General features: G+C 34.2%; 1 long non-coding RNA gene across 1 annotated transcript; it reads left to right on the plus strand.

The window, feature by feature from the left end:
- Window positions 1–4364: 4364 nt before the first annotated feature.
- Window positions 4365–5578, plus strand: LOC114180425. Its single transcript, XR_003603692.1, has 3 exons — window positions 4365–4900; window positions 4986–5053; window positions 5383–5578. It is a non-coding gene; the product is annotated as an uncharacterized LOC114180425 (long non-coding RNA).
- The last annotated feature ends 487 nt before the right edge of the window (window positions 5579–6065 follow it).

Consider the following 6065-nt stretch of genomic DNA (forward strand, 5'->3'; position numbering starts at 1 on the left):
AAACTCTTTTTAAATTTAAAAATCATGTTTTCTCTCTCTCTCTCTCTATTATAATTTTTTTTACTTCTTTATTTGATTTTTCTCTTTTTCGTGCCTTCATCTTTTTCTCTCCTTTTATTTTCTTCTCAATTTTCATCATCAATTTTTTATTATTTTCAAAATCAAATTGCACTATGAACAAATGAGAAGTTAAGGAACATTTTAGACCGAACAATTTCTTCTTTTGAGTTAGTTCATTTTTTACCTCTTTTTTTGTAAGTGTAAGACCCGGGAAAATTAAATAGTTATTTAATTAATTATTTAATTAGGACGGGTAATGAGAATATTTAAAGTAATAAATGTGGAGAACTATGACGTGGAAAAGTACTAACTTAAATGGTTGAGAGTACTTTGGTTGTGTGTGAGGACTTGGGTTCGAGTCCTATGTGTGTCATTTGGATGCTATTAAATTATGCATTTTTAGGTAATTATGTATTGAATGCGTGGTGTTATGATAAACTCTTAGAATTGTGAGAATTATCATGAAATATGAATTGGTTGAATGGTTTGGCCTTGGTGTGGTATGTGCAGGAGTGTGGGTTCAAACCTTGGTGAGAACTAAATAATTCCTTTTTGCTAAATTTTTCTTGTGCATGAATGTGGAAGGGTTAGAAACTTAGCAGCCAAGGGAGGGGTAACCTAAGGGCTGGAAAACAGAGAGTTAATTAAGCATTTGGTTAGCCTTTGTATCATTTTTATTTAAAATTCGTGTAAGCCACTAAAGGAGCAATTAAGGGAGAGAGATAGTGAGAGGAAGGGTTAAAAGAGAAGAAAATAGCATTGAGGGTTCGTGGTACTCATAAGCAAAGGCTTTTCCCGAGAATTGGGACTGATAAAGTAAGGTAGTGAGGCTGAAAACGCAAAGGTTGGAGTGGAAAGCAAGGACTAGGGAGGTTTGGTGAAGGGATAAGCACACCTACTCGAATTTAGCAAGGAATCCAGGTTAGGGGAGTTGCTTGTTGTGTTTTATTTCGTGTTTGATTGGTTATGTGTTGTTTTGTAAGAATGCATGAGTTTCCCTTTCTCTCGGACGCTGTTCCACGAAAAATTCTGGGAATCTGCCCAGAAACCGCCTGGCGGCACCTGCATGCCCGCCAGGCGACACATCAGTTTGACCTAAATGTGTTGTTTCTGCTATGAACTGCCTGGCGGTGGGATTGAGCCGCCAGGCGATGTACGCTGTATTGACATTGTTTGATTGAACTATGTTGTATGTTGTTTTGTGTTGATTGCAATTAATGGCTATAGTTGCAAGGTTGTAAAAGACCCTGATGTTTCTGGTATTGGCACACGTTAAATTGTCATTGGTGTAGGAATCATGGGATAAAGGAGGGAATTCGCTGATTATTGAATTGGGTGTGTAATGCTGTGTCTTGAAACCTAATGGGATGTGATGAGTGATATGAGGGAAAGCGGGTGTAATAAAATTATGTGAAACTGATGATCATTGTTAGAAGCAAAAGCGGAAATCAGATTCTGGAATTTTGGTGTTGAGCGCGTGTGCAGAAATCTGGGTATGATACCCATGATCTGATGCACCGCCTGGCGGTGGATGATTGGCCGCCAGGCGACAGTGTCCTATCAGAGTGGTGTGAGAAATCTAGAGTGCGTTGGGTGGAAAATAAAACATGAGAGAAGTATAAAGGAAATGTAGGGTAGGTTGATGATCGAATAGGGGAAAATGTGAGCAAGGGTGGGGATTAGGAAATGTTAGGTATTGGAATGTTAGTCAAGGATGAAGGGAAGATGGAAGAAGGCAAAAAGAGGGAAGGAGCATATGATTTGGGTATGAGAGAAGTAAGGGACTGGGGAGTTGACAAGAGCATGCGGTATATTTAGGGGTGTGATGAAAGGTAATTGTAATGCTAGCAGTTTCCTAGGATGGATGAAGTGGTTATTTTATGTTTAAGATCTTGTTAAATTAAAGAGGACTTAAGTGAGTGGATTGATAGGGGTAAAAGCACATGTATTTGGTACATATGATTAGTTGTAAATTCACCTACGCGAGGGCTTGATATTGGGGTTCTCCTGTGAACTTTGTGAGTGAGTTAAATGGTAGATTGGATTAACGGGGTGTCATAAACCAGAAAAGTACTGTTCTGGTATGGTGCCTGGCGGTACACTGATACCCGCCAGGCGATGGATTTAACAGGAGAGTGCGCTATACTGAGGTGCGCCTGGCGGCACGTCGAGCTCCGCCAGGCGGTGACGAGGAAACAGTGGGTCTGGGAGGACGCTGGCGCCTGGCGGTGAGTGAATACCGCCAGACGGTCTGGAACTGTTTTGCCTGGCGGCGTGTGGGCTGGGCCAGGCGGAAATACTGTTGTTCTTTGCTTTTCTGGTGTGTTGTTTTAACTGACAATGATGCTTTGCTTGGATCGGGAGATGATGTGCCATGAGCGGGTAGGTTCATGGATGGTGTTTGACATGTGATGGTATGAACGGGGATGTTCATATCCAGTTACTCTCACGTGGGGATACGAGCGAGGTAGGTTCGTATGTTTCGTGCTCACGTTGAGAGATGCCACGTGCGGGGAGGTACGGGGGCTGGTGGATCACATGTGTTGGACTACGGGCGGGCAGGTCCGTAGAGTAGGACTACGAGCGGGGAGGTTCGTAAAGTAGGACTACGAGCGGGGAGGTTCGTAGAGGCAGGACCACGAGCGGGCAGGTTCGTGTGAGCATCAGATTCCCGAGTCCAAGGCTAACCAATTGTATGATTTGAAGACTGATAAGTCTTGGGGTTAAGGTCTTGGCCAAGAATTATATATAATGAATAAAATGGGTATATGATTTATCTTGTGTTTTATATGCTTGTTATTTTATTTTCTCAGCTCACCCTTTTTATTTGTGTATGGCGATGATCGTGTAATTCGTTACACGGGAGCAGATGTTGATACAGGTGGTGCTGAGGATGTTCAGATGGCGGAGTGAGGGCTAGCTTGGGATTAGAGCTAGGATTTTCTCCTACATGTATTATTTTAAGTTTTTATTATGCACACGAATAATGGGAACTTGTAACCATTGACTAATTATGATATAAGTTTTGGCGCGCGTTTTCATGAAATTAAATATTCCCGCGTTGGAATTTTTATCGAGACGACTACTAATATAATTATTTTCTTTTATTATTTATTTTTAAGTAATATTCCCTAGGGATGTTACAGTAAGCAATATGTTTTCTTCTTATATGTGACTTTTCTACGCTCTAAACATATCTCTATCTGTTAGAGATCATAAAATCATGCTCTAATTGTTGAGCAAACTCTTCTTTGTATAGATAGAACTATTTTACGCTTTGAAGTTGTGTAAGGGGAGGTAAGGGAAGGTAATCATTTAGAAGTTATTATTTTTCTTAGAATATTGAGTTTTGGTTTTAAGATTTAATTTGGGATATTAATAATTTAATATTTTTCTAAATAGGTGAGAGGTGACAAACTTATATTAGAAAAATTATGATAAAGAGTAAAATAATTGATTCTTTTTGGCTTGTGATAAGATAAAAAAAAATGCATCTATGTCATATAAACTTGAGAAACTTCATGAGAATCCAAAAATTAAAGAAAATGAAAAACAACTCCCTTAGGTTCCTAAAATTATATATAAAAAATTTGAAAATCTTTAAAACGTGATCCGAGGAAGGTAACTTTGCTTTTTGTTTTTTAAATATATTATTGTTGATGATAAAATTTATGTTATTGTTTCATATATATTATTGTCATATTTTTTGGATTCTATTTTCATGAGTGTTTGCTTTGAATAGAGAAAATGATTTTTTTTTTAATTAGAAAAAATAATTTATATATAATAAATATAATCTCACTTCTCTAAAATTTTTATTCAAGTTCCATCACTAATTACAATTATGATGAATGCACCCATGAAATAAATAAATAAATGGTTGTATTGTAAATTGTAGAATATTAATTGCTACATGTTAAAGTTCTTAAATATTATTTAATGTCTGTATTAATTTATACTAATAAAGTTTGTATAATATTAACTGCTCGGATTAAATACATTATCTCATATATAATTAATGTATTTAATTATATGTTACATTTAATTAATATAATAATTAATATTATTGAAATTGTGATGAATGCACCCATTAGATAAATAAATGTATGTATAGTAAACGGTAGAATATTAATTGTTAATTGCTATATACATTTAATAAATCATAAATAATAATTTAATGAAAATAATAATTCATTTTAAAAGAAAATACTAAAATATTTAAATTTTTTTGACCTACTTATTTCATCTATATATATGTGACATTCAGAGAGTTCTCAGCCAAGTTATCAAATGGGCAGCAACAACCTAAGCAAAGATGAAGAGGACAAGGACAACAATGTATACTTTTTGAAGAATGATGATCCTAATCTTATAATCAAATCAAGGAAATACCAAAGGTATTTTATTTCTAGTAAATCAAGGACACCTATGTTATAGTTTTTACACATTATTTTTTATTCTTCTCCAAGAATTTCTGCATTTATGTAGAACCTAAGCAGAGGACGCCATTAAAGTTGAAATTCTTTTGAAAAACGAACTCTATAACCACACTACTCATTTGTCTATATCTTTTTTTTTAACCTTTATGATCGCAGGCGTAACTTTCGGATAAGAGATTGAGGGTTGTTCCCTAATAAATGGTTAGTTCCTACTTCACTTCAAAGTTCAATGTATATTTTGATTTTTCCATATGAGAAAGTTAGGTTTTTTGCTTCTCTTCTTTTATATTACATCACACACAAATAGTTTCTATTAACCATCAACTTTGATTGCAGTTGCTCACAATTTCACATCTGCAATTTCATAATATATTTGTTGTCCCTTGATGAAAAGAAAAAAGGTAAGACTATTGTTGATTACTTAGTTAAAGTTCTAGATTTATCATTTCATAATATAAACCTTTTTGGTAATGTTTCTCATAACAGGTATCAATGAGGTGCAACTAATTATGAAGGCTTTGATGAATTATTGAATTTAACTTCACCATTACAAGGTAAATGAAGTAATGTATGATCTGATTTCTTGTGTAATGTTATAATTGCTTATTATTATGAAGGCTTTGATGAATTTTTATATCTACCTACTTCTTCATGTTATTTAAGAGTATTTGTTGTTGATACTACTTTTTCTAATTGTATGAACCGCCTATTTAGTTGAAATATATTATTTATTCAGCATTTTGACAATAGTTCCTTGCTTTAAACCTTTGGTTGGTACATCTTTTGAAATCTTTTATATTTTACTATATTTATTTTATTTTTAAAAGGTATATTTAAATTACTATTATTAATATTATCTCAACATGCTCTAATATGTTTGTAGGAAGGATGAAGAATCGAGATGAGCAATATGTTGAATGTATAGAGAGAAATTGAGGATGCTCTGGAAATACTTAATGACTAATTCAGCAGTCCATGAATCCTCATAATTTCACATTATTTGAAATATGTGATGATGAGATCGCAAGAAATGTTACTTTGTTTTTCGTAGTAATTATCATGTAAGAAGAAAAAAGAAGTCACAAATTAAATGTAATCTCTACTTTTTCTAATTTTAAATTATAAATTTGATATCAATAAAAAGAATAGTTTAAAACTCTTTTTCAGTGCCAAAGGGTTGTAATGCGTTATGTATGACTCTAGTTCAAATTAAGAATTTAGGGTTTAGGGGACCTTGGCAAGGTGACCCACTCACTTTATACTTCTTTCTATTAGAAAGTAGGCAAAATGGTATTAATGTTAACACGTTGCAATTTACAAATGATAACTTTTTCCGTGTAATGATAATTGCTAGAAAGAAAAAAAAAAGCATTTTTAGATGTTTTGAGATCCTTCATGTCTTTTCATTACGCAAGGACGCACGCTTCGCCGTACTTTATCTTTACGGTATTTCTATAGTTTGTTTAGAACTTTATCTTTACGATGTTTATGTAGTTTTTCAGAATAGTCGATGATAATAAATCTAAAACTTGAATGGAGAAGCCACCAATATAATGAATGATTAAG

Source organism: Vigna unguiculata, chromosome 4 (genome assembly GCF_004118075.2).
Source record: "Vigna unguiculata cultivar IT97K-499-35 chromosome 4, ASM411807v1, whole genome shotgun sequence".
Lineage (NCBI taxonomy): Eukaryota > Viridiplantae > Streptophyta > Magnoliopsida > Fabales > Fabaceae > Vigna > Vigna unguiculata.